At 36.6% G+C, this 16,411-nt stretch overlaps 1 protein-coding gene across 1 annotated transcript in view; it reads right to left on the minus strand.

Annotated features, from left to right (window-relative positions):
- PAM (peptidylglycine alpha-amidating monooxygenase) overlaps nt 1-16,411 on the minus strand; it is a 203,200-nt gene that overhangs the window by 169,903 nt on the left and 16,886 nt on the right. Inside the window, 2 exon segments of the mRNA XM_008527663.2 lie at nt 11,452-11,687; nt 14,820-14,898. The gene's annotated coding sequence lies outside the window, so the exon portion shown is untranslated.

The raw sequence follows: 16,411 nt of genomic DNA on the forward strand, positions 1-16,411 counted from the left end.
ATGTGGTATATATTTAAAGAGAAAACTCCATAATTCTCTGACCGATTTCAGCTTTAATTGAGTTTCTTTAAGGTATTTCCAGTTAAATAAGTTTTCCTAGAAAAATTTTGCCCCTTATCATCTAAAGCACTCTCACTGGAATAGTCTTTGGAAGTAGTTTAGAGAGCGGAATGATATTAACCTAAATGTAATTTTACTATCTTTAGCTCACTCAAGTAGATAAATTTTCACAGCACGAGGGATAAAAAAATCTAATTTTCTTTTGAATTTTATTGTAATTTTTTCTTCCTCAATAAACAAACGGTTGAGTCCTAAGCACCAAACAAACAAACAAAAAGATCTTATAATAATCCCAGTGACAGCATGCCCAGTCAAAAAACAGTGAACTTGCTCCTCTTAGTTGGCAAGGAAACTTGGAGAGGGGAAAACAACCCCAGAATTTGGAGAAGAGTTTCTTAATATGAAGTGAGATGCTGGGCTCTAAAATCTGAGTACCTTATACCCTTTGAGCGAAGGGTGATTAAAACTGTGTGTTTAGAAGCTCAGTATAGCAGGACTTGGGAGAAAGAGGAAGAATCATCTACCTCTGAGAGGTGGAATTAGAGCAGGAGCACCAAATACATCCTTTCAGTCTTGAAAGCTGTGCCCCATGTACGCTGTGGCCCCACTCCCCAAGCTGTAGCTAACTGGCCACATGCCTTCACTGAGCCAGTCCAAATATCTCTCCCTGGGAATTTGAAATTGGGAAAATGAGATGTTAGTTGAGTTGAAAATTCATGTGGAATCAGGGCCAAATTGACATCAGGGTAAGCCAAAGTGAAGCCATGGGCAAGCTGAAGTGAGAAAAGAGCAGAGAAGCCAGAACACCACTTTGCAAATCAAAAGAGAAGAATGGGGCAGACACAGAGAAGTGATAGAAACCAGGCAACACCGTGTGTGTAACCTTGGTTCCTGACTGTCCTCTTCTATCTCCAAAGTCCTAGCACATTTCCTGCCCTATTCAGGTATGTCCATGAAGTGGCTTGCTCTTTCATTTATATAAACACTTTTATTTGTGATAATTTGAGTGGGTTCTATTCCTTGAAACTGAACAGCCTTGACTAAGACAGGTAGCCTCACGGAGGAAGTGATTTCTGAGCTAAACACCAGGTGTTCACCAGGTGGCCAGTGGAGAAAAAGTATCCCAAATAGAGGGAACAGCCTATAGGTCATCTCTGAGGCAGAAGAGAGCAAGTTGAGTTCTAACTAAGAGTAGTTAAGTACAACCAGAGTGAGGACACTGGAAGGAGGGAGGAGCAGGAAATAAGGCTGGAGACAAGCACAGGCGCCAATGCACAAAGGACCATGTGATCCATGCCTAGGTATTTCGTCTTTATCTTGTAGGTGATGGGATCAGAAGCATGTCGTAGAGGATCACTCTGGTTGTGATGTGGAGGCTGAAGCGGAGAAGGCTGAGGGCAAGACCGGAGGCAGGACCCCAGAGAGAAAGTGAGTGTCTGAAGGGTAGCTTTATGTGTCATTATGATTTCCACCAACAGAGGCTATTCTAAGGGAGGAGGAAAAGGAAAAAAAGCATCAACCTGGTGCTAAGAAGCAAGTCAGCACAACACCCCGTGAAATGAAAGAGTCTTGTAGCTTGGCCAGTGGTACAGTCGTACAGCATTCCACCCTTGAGGCCCGATGTTTTAAAGAAACCACTACCGCCTAAGGGCTTGCTGATCCATACGCAAATGCACTACCAAATGTGACCTAGTTCATGATAAAATATAGATCACAAAAGAAGCTCACACTTTGAAATATCGCACAATTTCACACTTCATTTCCCCACTTCTCATACTCATTTATTAATTTCCCATCATAACATGAAGACATATCAAGCTTTAGTTCCTTTAGGAAACATGGCACCTTTCATAAAGCCTGATAAAAGCATTAATAATTAAAGACCGACTTTGAAAGAAGGGCATCTAAAACTCTGGCACGATGTTTTTGTGTTATTCGGTAATACAAAAGGAAAACAAGCGTACCCCTGAACAAATGCAAGCTATGGATGTTCTGATCTTAATTAGTTTCGATAAGAGGACAAACCAAATCCCCAAATACTTAAATGGATGGAAATGGAGCTGTCAGGTTGGATGACAATCTAGGCTGTGGATACAATAAACTTCCTACCTTATCAGTAATTTCTCTTACACAAGAATGTAGAAAGTAGACATTACATTTACAACACACAGCTGTTACTACTGCAACTGACCACAAAACACCACTTTAACATTAAGCTTTGACTCTTGAATTTTTCTCTTTCCACACTTAAAATGCCTGTCAGCTGTCTTCATTTATGGATGGATCCCCATGCTTAAACTGCAGCTGATAACAGTTTGCTTCCTCCGTCATTCCTGGTACCACTGGAGTGCAGCATCCTAACCACATCTGGAAGGCTGTGTGTTGGAAGCCATTCTTTACATCCCCTTAGTTACAAACAGCTATGATAGTACTTCTTTTTATCCTTGCTGCTCAGTGAGTGGTCCACCCATTGAAGCTTGAGCATCACCTGTGAGCTTATTAGAAAAAGACAGTCTCAGGCCCCATGCAAGAATAACTGAATTAGAATCTGCATTTTATCAAGATCCCCAGGTGATCTTGTGATGTTTGAGAAGCACTGCCAAATATTTCTGGAAAACATAGCTGAGGAGAGTCTGACTACACCTGAGATCTGATCTCATTTTCTTTGCTAGTCCAGAGAAATGGCTTCCAAGGCCTGTATGTAAAAACTACTGCCATTTGCCTTGAGTGGGACACTCTAAGAAGGTGACATATGCTATGAAAACATAAACTTTAAAGTCAGAGAGATCTGAGTTCAAATCTAAGCTCTGCTACTCATATGCTGTGGGGCCCCGGGCAAGTTACTTAACCATACTATTGAGTCTTTTCTCTCTTTTCCCTTGAGTTGAAGGGACCATTAGGGTTTTGTTTGTTTGTTTTGGTTTTGGGGGTTTTTTTTAGATCTTTGTAGACTCACATGCAGTTGGAAGAAATAATACAGAGAGATCCCACATACCCTTCACCAATTTCCCCCAATGGTATATTTAGTGCAATAGCACGACGAGGAAATCTGTTCTCCATCTCTTACAAGTTTGTCATTTCAAGAATGTTATATAAACAGAATCATATAGTGATTCTGAGATTGGCTTTTTCACTTTGTATAATTCCCTTGAGATCCATCCAAGTTCTTCCGCGTATCAATAATTCATTCGTTTTTACTGCTGAATCTTATTTCATGGTATAGATACACCGCAGTTTGTTTATTCACCTTTTGAAGGACATTTGGGTTGTTTCCAGTTTTTGTCTTCTACAAGAAATGCTGCTGTGAACAGGCATGTACAGGCTTTTGTGTAAACATGAATTTCCATTTGTCTGGGATAAATGCTCAAGAATGCACTTGCTGGGTCATATGGTCATCTTGTGAGAAACCATCATACTCTTTTCCAGAGTGGCTGTGCCATCTTAGATTCCCAGTAGCAATGTATGAGGGATCTAGTTCTCTACATTCTTGCCAAATTTCAGCCCGTATAATAGGTATGTAATGATATCTCATTGTGCTTTTAATTTGCATTTCCCTAATGGGTAATGATGTTGAGCATCTTTTCATGTGCTTATTTGTCATCTTTTTCAGTAAAGTATCTCTTCATGCCTTTTGTCCATTTTCTAATTGGACTGCTTGTTTTTTTACCATTGAATTTTGAGAGCTTGTTATATATTCTGGATACAAGGCCTTTGTCAGAAATGTGGTTTGCAAATATTTTCTTCCAGTCTGTAGCTTGTCTTTATATTCTCTTCACAGCATCGTCCGCAGAGCAAAAGTTTTTCGTTTTAATGAGGTCCAATTCATCCATTTTTCCTTTTATGGATTGTGCTTCTAGTGTCAAGTCTAAGAACTTTTCACCTAGACTTAGGTCCTGAAGATTTTCTCCAACATTTTTTTCTAAAAGTTTTATAGTTTTATGTTTGACATTTAACTCTGTGATCCATTTTGAGATCGTTTTTGCATAAGCTGTGAGATCTAGGTTGAAGGGTTTTTTTGGATTTTTTTTTGCCTTTGAATGTCTATTTCTTTCAACCATCAGTTTTGAGATGCACCCCCTACTTAGTAGTAACTTTGCAAGGAGGAAAAAAATCGAGTTATTACACTAAATGTACATATCAAATGTAAGAAACCACCATTCTAGAAACATTAAATTGTTTTATCATGTGTTAGGTCACATTTGGTGGTACACCTGCTCATGGGTCAGCAAGCCCTCAGGTGGTAGTGGTTTCTTTAAAACATCAGGCCTGAAGGTAGGACACTGTATAACCTTGCCACTGACCAAGCTGCAAGACTCCTTCTCTTCATCTGGCCTTGTACGGACTTGTTCCTTAGGATCACGTTGATGCATTTTTCTTCTTTCTCCTCCCTTAGAATAGTCCCTGACGGTAGAATAAGAATGCTTCCAAGTTCTGGCAAATTACCTAAATCCTAATATCACTGTGCATACCCATGGAGAAGTTATGTCTGGCTCAAAGTCTGACTCATTAAAGACATTCAGTAAAGCCTGTGATTTAATTGTTTGCTTTTTCTTACATTCCTAATTGTTTTGATTCAGTAAGTAATACATTAATCCATTACACTGTTGTTGTTTAAGACTTAAAACAACATAGCAATACTTGAAATAAATTATGAAAGATCACCTCACACAACACCCCATATCAATCCCATTTTCTTAAAGTAACTTCTACTAATTTTACATGCATTCTTCAGTCTCTTTTCTATGCATTTATATATATATGGATAAACATATTCATAAATTTAGGTTGTATCTTGTGAAATCAAATGATCAATATTTTCTTGTGTGTGTTTTTACTCATTTTTAATTCCCTCCCCCATCCTGAGATGAGTTGCATCATGGTCTCATTTTTGTCAGTAACCTTTGAATCCATCGAAAATATATTTTTGTGTATGGCATGCAATAAGAATCAACTTTTATTTTTCACAAATAATTACCCAATTTTGTGTATGGCCATATTAAATTCTATCTAGACAGTCTTGACACAGGCTATGTACCCAGATATATGTAAGCATATTTTCCAGATGTTTATTCTGTTTCATTGATTTAACTATCCATATTTTTGTTTTGGTCAGGTTTTAACTTTATAATGAGTACCTTTTGACATCTAACAATTTAAGTTCCTCATGACTTATCTGTAATATTTTGTTGGCTACTATTATCTCCAGCTTATTTTTCAAGACAAATTAATGAATCTATATTTTCAAGTTCAAAAAAACAATCCCAGTGAGATTTTGATTATGATCAAATTTATAAATACTTTTAGGGGGTGCTCTATATTTTTGCAACTGTTCATTGATGTCCTTCAGGAAAATTACGAAATGCAGACTGAGAGAAATGGTTGACAATGCTCTCTAAACACACAACAAAAGTGCCACAATCTTCAAAGGACAGAAAAACCAGACTGCACATGTTTTCATAACTACTTAGTCTTGATTTTTTTTAATAATGAAGAAATAATGATCCTTATGCTACAAAGTGGAGAAACAACAGTGTGTGTGTGTGTGTGTGTGTTTGTGTGTGTAGGAGTTTGAGGGTGAGCAGGTGGAGATGGTAGAGAAAACAAGGCTTGATTCTGAGTCCTAGAATATATAAACAACCAGTGCGCCATCATTGCAAGTGCAGAGGACAACTGCCATAATAAATGCAAAGCAAAAATATTTAATCTGGAAAAAGAGATAGTATTAAGCCAGCAATTATGCTAAATACAATTTGTTAACATGAGTTGCCTGAAAGAATTAAGCAATTTTCACTCCAAATAACTGAATTTTAATGAAGCTTATTATGTGTGTTATTCCTTGTTTCTATGCCTGTTTGTTTACTATTCACAATGACAAATTTTTTTTTTTAAAAAAGGCTCAATGACACACTATTCCTGTACTGAAAGGGACAAGGTAAATAAGTAAAGAGTATGTTTATTCTCATCTTTCAACAATTAAACTGGCTTAGTTAAGTGAAGATATCCACCTGTAACAGAGGCCACTAGCCTTATAATGTTGCCTTTCCCACCACCTTCACCACCAGAACTCTAATTTTTAGCTTGTCATATTGCTCCTCAATTAAAGGATGACACACTCCTGCCTCAACTGCAGATAGGTAAGATCATGTGGCAAAGTTTTGTTTGTGTGTCCTTCTTTGCTCCTTTTTCTATCCTGCTGGTTAAAGGGGGCATGCGATGACTGGAGATTGAACAGCTGTCCTGGACCATGAGGACAGGGGTTATAATCATAAAGATGGAAGAGCGGTGAGCGGAGGGAGCCTGTGTCCCTGATGAACATATGGAGAAGCCATACCACCTTAGCCCCAAAACTCCTTCATTTGTGATATAAAGTAACTTCTATCTTATTTTCATTTGTTTTATGTAGCTGAATCCAATCCCAAATTATATACCACTACTGCCCAGTAAAATGAAAGTTTGCGAGACTCAGTATATTAAACTACTTTTTTATAAAAATTTCTCTTTAAATTATTATCATTATAAAAATTCACTGTGTACAAGTCAATATATTTTAATCAAAGAATTTTGATGTCAAAAAGTTTCTAAGACAAAATAGATAATCATTATTTTCTCCAGAATTTGCTTTGTCCATGTTGTTTCCATCAATATCAAGATTTTTGAATAGAAACAAAAAATGTATTTATAAAAGTCATGAACAACAAATAAAGGTAATCTAATTTTCTTTCCTTTGAAGCACCATCATTGAAAAATAGTCTAGATCAGTGTTGTTTCAAAGAAAAGACAGTATACTAATTTTAAAGTATATTAATTTTACATATAAAATTATATATATTAATTTTAATTTACATATGTGTATAATATTTGAATTTCTATTTTTCCTATTTTACTGCTCTAGTTAGAACCTCTAGGACAATGGTGAACAGAAGCAGTGAGAGTAGACACGTTTCATTTCTGACTGTAAAGGGAACACATCTAACGTTTCAGCATCAGGGACGACATTTGTTGTGGGTCTTGGGTAGACATTCTCTATCCGGTTAGGAAAGCTACCATCTATTTCTAGTTTGCTAAGAGTTTTTATTACGACAGGACACTGGATTATATCAAACACTTTCTGTGAAATCATTCAGAAAATAATGTTTTTTACTCCCTTAATCTATTAATGTGGAGAACAACCTTAATAGATTTTCTGATGTCAAGCCACTCTTGACATTGAGTCTAACGCACTGAATAAAACTCATTTCGTCATGATGCATGTTTTAAATACATGGCTGGATTCAGTTTTCATTATTGTACTCAGGATTTTTGCATCTAATTTTATAAATGAGATTTGCTTTTAATTTTCTCTTATTATACTCCCTTCTCTGGTTTTGACATCAAGGTTATTCAAGCCTTACAAAATGACTTGGGAAGCAAACATTTTTCTAGTCTATAGATCAGTTTGTACAAGATTGGAATTGTTCACAGAACTTTCCTATAAAAATGTTTAGGCCTTTTGGGATTTTTGGTAAATAAGTTTTTAACAACTGATTGAATCCCTTTAACGGGTATAGACCTTTTCAATTTTCTATTTCTTCTCCAGTTAGTTCTGTTGAAATAGTTTCCCAAGACTGTGTCCATTTTGACAGTTTTATTGATAATTTCCAGTAGTAAAAAGAGCAGGGAATTTAAAGAACCTAGGTTAAACTCCCAATTCCATCATTTACTAGGCATTTTACTCCAGGCAAGCCACAAATACTCTGAATCTCCTCCCTCATTTACAGACCATACATAATAATATCTAGCTCAAAGAGGTCTCAGAAGTATATTTAATTGTTTCATAGTGTATTGAAAGCCCTGTAGACTACATGACATTATACTCTTAGAAGGTATTACTCTAAAACACAAATAAATAAAATAATTATGATAATGCTACCACTGTGGCTTTTGGTAATGGTGTTAGGTGGTAGGAATTCTAATTGTAGACTCTCAGAGATGGAAGGGCAAATAGTAAGAATCCATCATCATCTAGGCTGTAGGCACACCTAAAAGACCAGAAAGCCACTCCATCACAAGGCAGCCCTCTGTCTTCAGAGAGCTGCATCGTTTAAAAATTCTTTATGCTGAGCTAAAGATCCTACTCCCAACAGCCTACACAAATTTGGTCTACTTTTTGTTTTTCTTAGAGAAAATTTAAGTCTTTGATATGACAATCTTAAAATATTTGAAGCCAACTATAAAAGTCCTCCTAAATCTTCTTGCAGATAATGAGATGGAATACAGATTTAGAATCAAGACAGAGCAGTTTGAATGGTGGTTTTGCTAAGTGACAGCTGTGTGACTTTGAAGAAGTTAATTATTGTTATCGCACTTCATCCAAACAATACTAAATTGTCTGTATAGTGGAGATATTAATGAACTTGCAGAGCTGAGGGCATTAAATGAGATACAATGTCAGGGCCGTGGCAGTGTGTTTCCTAGATAATTCATTCCTCTTCTTTCATTTCCCACTCTGGCCAACATTCTTGGAAAGAGTTTCCATTTATCCAAAGCCCTCTTAAACTGTGGTTTCTGAAAATAAAAAAAAAATCTGAGGAAGTGTCCCTGTACCCTGAGTGGTCATTAAAATAGTTCGTGTTCACATCAGACTTTTTATCTGGTACCTATTAGAATTCTAATGATCCTTCTATGCTATACAGCTTTACCATCCTTTAATTATGCAGTTGCTTCTTTGACCAAATACAGAAGTCTACACTATTGCATTAAATTTCACTCATTTTGCTCCAACTCATCTCAAATGCTTGAGACCTTAATTCCCTAATCAAATGTATCTGCTGTTCCTCCCAGCTTTTTAGCATATGACGCTGTGATTAACTTGATGGACAAAACCGAATTAAAGGATTCCCTCCTTCATTGATTAGCATTTGATAAAATTTTTCAGCCAAATTTTGACAAAACTTCTTTTCTTTTGAGGAAGATTAGCCCTGAGCTAACATCTGCCACAAATCTTTCTCTTTTTGCTGAGGAAGACTGGCCCTGAGCTAACAACCATGCCTGTCCCGTCTCCCTCTACTGTATATGTGGGATGCCTGCCACAGCATGGCTTGACAAGTGGTGCTCAGGGCCACACTCAGGATCCAAACTGGGAAACCATGGGCCGCCAAAGCAGAATGTGTGAACTTAACTGCTGTGCCACCAGGCTGACAAAACTTTTTGGTAAAACCTTTAATCCACCTTCCTGTTCTAGCATCAAACCCATACTTCACTACATTTTCTGCTGATCTATGTTTTTTCCATTCATTTACAAAAGATCTTTATTCTTTTATTGACAATCCTGTCTTCAAATGTTATCATTTAAGTTCACTTAAAATCTTCTAATATATTGACTTAAATAATAACACTTTTCAACTAGGCCATGATATGTAGAGTGGCTGTTTTTTAAGAAAAATATTGCCATAAACCAATTTTTTTTCATATTTTTGTTTGTTTAATGCCAAACTTTCTCCTAAAGACTTTCCTCCTTTAATCCTGATATTTTATTTTTAAATCTAGGAATAGAGAGGTGCTATAGCCTGAAACTTTGTGTCCCCTGCCCAATTCATATGTTGAAATCCTAACCCCCAATGTGATGGTATTAGGAGGTGAGACCTTGGGTAGATGATTAGGTCATAAGGGCAGAGCCCTCACAAATGAGATTAGTGTTCTTATAAAAGAGACACTGGGGAGCTCCCTAGTCCCTTCCTCTATGCGAGGATGTAACGTGAAGACGGCCATCTACGAATCAGATGGGTTCTCACCAGACACCGCTGGTGCTGTGATCTTAGACTTTCCGGCCTCCAGAACTGGGAGAAACAAACTTCTATTGTTTATAAGCCACCCAGTCTTCAGTATTCTGTCATAGCAGCCCAAATGGACTAAGACAAGAGGCTTATGATCTATTTTCTTATCTGATACTATTCTGCATTCGTTCTGAGACTCTCATTCCCCACTCCCATCTATAAATTGACGAAGAACTGTATTACACTTAGAGTCACATGGACATCAAGAAGGATATTAAATCTAGACCAAACGTGGCTCCCTTTCTTTAGTAACTCCTTTTTGAAACCAAAAGAGATAATGAAGGTTTGTGGATGTTTTTGAGAGACAGAAATAGGGTGTTACGATCACTTAAAAATAGTTAAGTTTCAGTTTTTTTAGTTTCGGTTTTAGTATTTGGTTTAGGAAGCTACATCTAAGGGAGCTGATGCTGCCCTGGTTCATCTCTCCAGTTACAGACAAGGGTGGCTGTGAGACTCGGCAAGGGAGAAAAGAGTTAAGAAGCAGCAGGAGGGTGCACCAATCATTTATTTTATAAATATTCATGCATTTATTCAATAAATAATTTCTAAGTGCTTAAAATATGTCATTGACAAAACAAAGATCCCAGTCCTCATGCAGCTTACATTCTAGCAGAAAAATGGACAATAAACACACAAAATAAGTTAATAATATTATATGTTAGAAGGTGATAATCACCATGGAAAAAAGAAAAAGGGAAGCACAGTAATAGAGAGCAGGTCTGCTGAGGTGAGGTGTGGGGTAAGATGCGAGACCATAAAGGTGACATTTGACCAAGACTCATAGGCCATCAGGGAGTGAGCCTAGTGGCTATCTGTGGATATCTCCAGGAAGATGAAAGAGCTGGAGCTAAGCAACCACAAGGAGGCAAATGTGGTTGAATCAAGTGAGGGAGTGGATCAGACAGGTAATGGAAAAGGGATCTGCAGGGCTCTGTAGGTCTCTGCAAGGACTTTGCTTTGCACCCTTCAGCTAGCAGTCAAATGGAGAGTCACTGTAAAATCTGAGAATGATATGACTGGATTTCCATTTTAAAAGGATCACTTTGGCTGCTTTATGAAGAATAGACTAGGGGGGAAGGGAGTGGCAAGGATATAAGCAAGGAAAGTATATTATATAATTGTTTTGTGCTCTAATCTGGGTGGTTCAGTCCAGGGTGGCAGCAGCTGAAATAACAAGTGGCTGGATTCTGGATATATTTTGAAGGTAGGGAAAATAGGATATCCTAATGGATTGTGTATCAGATGTGAGGGACTTTAATTAGAAAAGATCTCAACTAGGAGAAGTAAAGGAGAGACAAGAAACAAATAGATAGGGTTGCAGAACACCCAGGGACAGATCTAGAAATGAATATTGACTAGTTCTTGCTCTTCACCCCAGCTAGTGACTAAAACCCATGACCCTTTAACATGTTAAAGAATATACTCTAACGAAAAAGAGAACACTCCCTTTAGAGATGCCTCTGAAGCTAGACAAGTTGTTTCAAAATTGATATGTAGTATAGCGAATCCCCTTGGTTTTCTTTTCAAAATGTAAAGAAGAGGAAGAGGGAAAAATATGATGATAAAATACAGTACAAACCTTGAAGATTGATATCATCCACAGCTACAGGCGGAAGATATTTTGCAGTGCTATTTTTTACAATGGCATCTATGTTTTATAGGTCAAACTAAAGAAGACTTGCTCTGTCTTACACCATATTTAATGCCCTCTGTATCCCAGAATGCCAAAACATCTCTCTCTGCGAACTGTCACATCTCTGGCTGATGGCAGCTTTGCCCTGGAAGCAGTGATCATTCAGCGGATCTGCTATGAACCTAGAAGTGAACAAGGAGGGCAAGGGAAAGTGATAATAAAGAATGAAGTGGGAGAGATAATATTAAATCTGATAGGGAAGTATTTATTACACTCTTTAATTATAATAAACACGTACATTTAAAGGTGATGGGTTTTTTGCCCTTTTTAGAAAAAAAATATGTAGATTTGTGTATGGCTAATTTACTTTTTCCTTCCTTTTTTCTTTCTGTTCCAGTAGCCTGATCATAGAGTGTTATACTTTGCCAACAGCTCTCCTGGGGAAGAAGATTTTTTAGAAACCAAAAAGCTGTAGAGACCAGCACCCATCTGCTCCTGCACTACCAGCATCAAGTCAATGATGTTTATACCTCCTTTCACAGTAATAAAGTATCTGCTCAGTGATTAAGAATTCAAAATACAGTAAAACAAAACCAAACAAATGGTACCCATGTAAGAAGCATCATAAGTAATAAGTTTGGACAAAATGCAGTACCTGCCAAAACGAAGAAAAGCCACATGTTTTATGGGCAGAGCACTGAGGTGTATATTTAAAGATCTAGTATCTAGTCAAGACTAGCAGTAGACATTTTTTCTTCTGAAAAACTCTGATCATATTACTGTTAAATCATTCGTTTGATGTCTTACTAATTCAACATTGCTTTCTAGCTGCTGCCTTCTATCCTGCAATTTCAACAACTGATTGAAGTTCTACTGAAACTGTTATATCATCATGAAAGAGGGATGTAATCAGTGTCAATCCAAGAATCTCTTCTCAACCCCACCAACCCAAACTTCTATATAACTTTTCATCTTAAGCCTCTGTATTTCAAAGACGAGAAGAGGGATGCTCTCCACAGCTTATTCGCCAAATGCACCAACTGGCACAATTACCTAAACAACAGACTTTTACTTTCAGCCACTCAATGTGTTTCAAAAGTACTAGGAATGGAAATGCCTCCCACACAGACAGGCTTTCTATGGAGTTTAACTCCTTCCAATAATAAATCCCTGAAATTTCAGGGGACGAGAAACAATGATTCTACACAGAATCCTTGAATATAAACTTTGAAAACAACTGGAATCAGTTTTGATAGAAAGTAAATGAAATTTCACATGGAGAGGACTTCTGGGATGCTAGTAATGTTCTATTTCTTGACCTGCGTGGTGTTTCTATAGGAATTTATAGCTATTCTTGAAACCATCTAGGCTTAATGCATGCATCTGTATGCGTGATATATATCACAATAAAAAAAAAAGTAATGAAATTTTCTTTAACAGTCCTTAGGAATTCAAATACTTGCATGTGCTTCTGAGATTCAGGGAGTTGGAGGTGATATTTCAAGGATTATTCCAGACCTCTGATTCTATACTTATTACATAAAGTCAATCCATCACTGTCAACTCTCCATATTAAAGAATAGTTAAAGGTGAAAAACCAGAAACTCTTCCATCTTAATCAAGACTTTTAAGCAAGAATTAAGGACATTCATGCTATATATATGTGTAATCACTAACGGATTAAACTATGAAGCAGAAGCTGCAACTCTGCCTTCTCCTCAACCTTTTCTTTCTTATTTTTATTTACTCATCATGGACAGAAACTCATTATGGAACAACTATTCCCTATGAACTCACAATAAACTAAAACAAAACAAAAGCAGACATCTACGTTGAGAGGACAATTACAATGATGCTAGTTTCTCTTTTAAATAATAAGAATTATCATTCAACCAAGATCTTAGGAATTTAAATAAGTTTCTCTGCCACACATGAAGAAGGCAAAAGTTAAGAAATAAATCATACTTACATATTTCTTCCCTTCTTTCCATTATATTCAGCTGAATTTATCTTTTTACTGTCTAGTAATTAATACTTTAGAAGGAACAATATAAAAATGGTCTTTAAAAGTAGCTTTTTTTACAAAAAAATATACTTAAGCATTTATGTTGTTTATATTCTTTCTCTTTTAGGGAGTAATTCATGTCCAAAGAATATAATGGCCAATCTTTAAGACTGGTATGATTAAAACTGGAGAAATCACATGTAGACTTAGAAAGAGTTTGCCAGAAATAATGGGAAAATGCCATGATGTTTTACAATGACTGCTAATCTGTAAATCGAAGAGAATTTTCTAACAAATGGAAGAGATGGTGAACAGTTTTAAAACTGTAAGAATGGGGGACCGCCCAGTGGCGCAGAGGCTAAGTGCGCCCGTTCCGCTTCTCAGTGGCCTGGGGTTTGCCGGTTCAGATCCCGGGTGAGGACAAGGCACCACTTGGCAAGCCATGCTGTGGTAGGCCTCCCACGTATAAAGTAGAGGAAGATGGGCACGGATGTGCGTTCAGGGCCAGTCTTCCTCAGCAAAAAGAGGAGGATTGGCAGATGTTAGCTCAGGGCTAGTCTTCCTCAAAAAAAAAAAAAAAAAACTGTAAGAATGAACTTACTATGACCAATTTCTATCCATCACAGGAGTGGGCAAACAAATAAAAGCATGTATAACTAAATATTTAAAGTGTAATTTTCTTTTTAAATGTTGCTTTAAAATGTTTAAAGCTTTTTCCATGAAAAATTACAAACATCACCACTGATTCCCATAAATGCATGATGACGTCATCCACATAAAATATTTCTTTAGGGCCATGGCAATTTTCTCAGTGTTAAATTATAATTTAAGGTGAGCCACAAAATTGATTGCATTATAATGAATCATACAGATCTTCAAATGACTTATCCAATTTCACTTTGCGGTCTAAAAGAGCATTTATAATTATATTGTTTTTTCTACATGTCTCTTTGTTTCTTCCGATTAATTCTAAATGTGGTTCAGAATCTTGCTTTCTTTGGTTAAGAAAAATATAAATAGTGAAAGAGAGGAACCTGGTTATTAACGTACCTTTTACATTTTATTTAATTTACCAGAATGCATTGTTGCTTAAATTAATCCCTTATATTACATTTTTTGCTTTCATTTAATTGCTTAGGTATTAGAAAGGAGAGGAGTATATTTGTGGATTGAAATTATCATAAGAGCACTGTAAGATTAAAGAATCTATTAATATGGTTAAAAAATACAACACAGTTATTTGACACTTATTTGCTTCAGACAGTGTGTCAACCCCCAGGAAAACAAACATGAATAAAATGATGCTTACCTGGCTTTTACTGGGGCAGGCAGAGGTGGCATATTGGATGGAGATGAAAGACAAATATTGCAAGGCAGTGTGAGAAGACCTATAATAGAATCAGATACATGTTGTGTGGTACTAAGAGGATGAAGCAAGGGGATGGTGGAAGCACTAGAAAAGCCTTTTAAAATACATGACAATTACTGAATTCTTAATAGGCAGTAAGAAAGTGGAGGTGTATTAGGGAATGACAGTCCATCTGTATCTCTGCCATATCCCTGGGGAGGGAGAAGAGGTATAGTGTGAAACTGGCTTCAGCTCTGGGTACAAGGAAAGCTGTGAGTGCAGCCAGGCTATTATGAATCTGCAGGCTAGAGTGAGGGGGGAAAAGGCACGAGAAGGAAGAAACAGCTCCTTCTTTCTTATCATTCAGGTTTCAGTTTCCCTGAAGGTGAGTGGCCTTCCCTCACCCCCAATACAATATTGCACTGCTCTGTCTCACTGCTCTCCATCTTGGCCTATTCCTAGTGAACATTTTCACTTGGTCGAGATGTTTATTGTTCACCTTTCTCACAGGATGTTAAGTTTCATGAGAGTGAGCTGTACTTCTACCCCCAGCATCAGGTCTGGCATATAGCAGGCACTCGATACTATTGTTGAAGGGGGGAATTAAAAGAGAGAGGAAAAGGAGAGAAGAATGTAAAGAGTGGTCCACATTAAAAAAAACAGAATTTGAGAACAATAAACCACTGTCTCAGATATCACCCACGGCACCAATCCCTCAGCTGCCCCAGAAACCATTTCCTATGAAAAAGTTCAAAGAGAACATTTCGAAAGGACTATGCCTACTACATATTCTACATATTGCAAAAGCTTGCCAGATTGAAAGCCAGAACATCAATTGCGTTTTACACATATTGCTATTTCAATTGAAAAGTGAAAAAAATACATCTTTAATGGGGAACATTATAATTGAGAGTTTATTCAAATAGGTAGCTTTTTTCAACATAAAATATTAATCTTTCCAATAATCATACTTGTAAGTAAGAAATGGAGTACTATTGTGTGAACCATGAGTTTAAATTCCTATCCTCAGCACTTAAATTTTTTCACAAATATCCTTATATTAATCTGCCTTTTTTGCATTTTACTGCTGTTATGTTCAAAAATTCAATCTCCTAGACAAATGGCAATTCAAAAACACAATTCAAGTGATATATTATCCCCTTTGACTACAAATGTATATTTGCCCATTCAGATTTTTTTAATTCAAATTTTGCAACAGCTGTTATATAATACAAAACACATACTCTGCTTTCTCAACAACTAAAACATATAGCATTTATACAATCTCTCATCCTTTCTCTGAAACACTTAAAGTATATTTTTAATTTAAATTAAATCACACAGAAGAGTTACTTATGTTATTTTCTTTGACATTAACTTGAATATTTTAATCGTATTCAATATATCTTGTAGGTTAAAAGTAAAATGTCATGAGCCTCATTACTTAAATTCCATATATAAAAACCATCTTTGCCCGAAATATTTTGAAATATTCAAGGCAACACTGTACCGAGTATTACCGCTCAGCAAAAATTAAATTTCTTTTGGTTTTA

This window comes from Equus przewalskii, chromosome 13 (genome assembly GCF_037783145.1).
Source record: "Equus przewalskii isolate Varuska chromosome 13, EquPr2, whole genome shotgun sequence".
Lineage (NCBI taxonomy): Eukaryota > Metazoa > Chordata > Mammalia > Perissodactyla > Equidae > Equus > Equus przewalskii.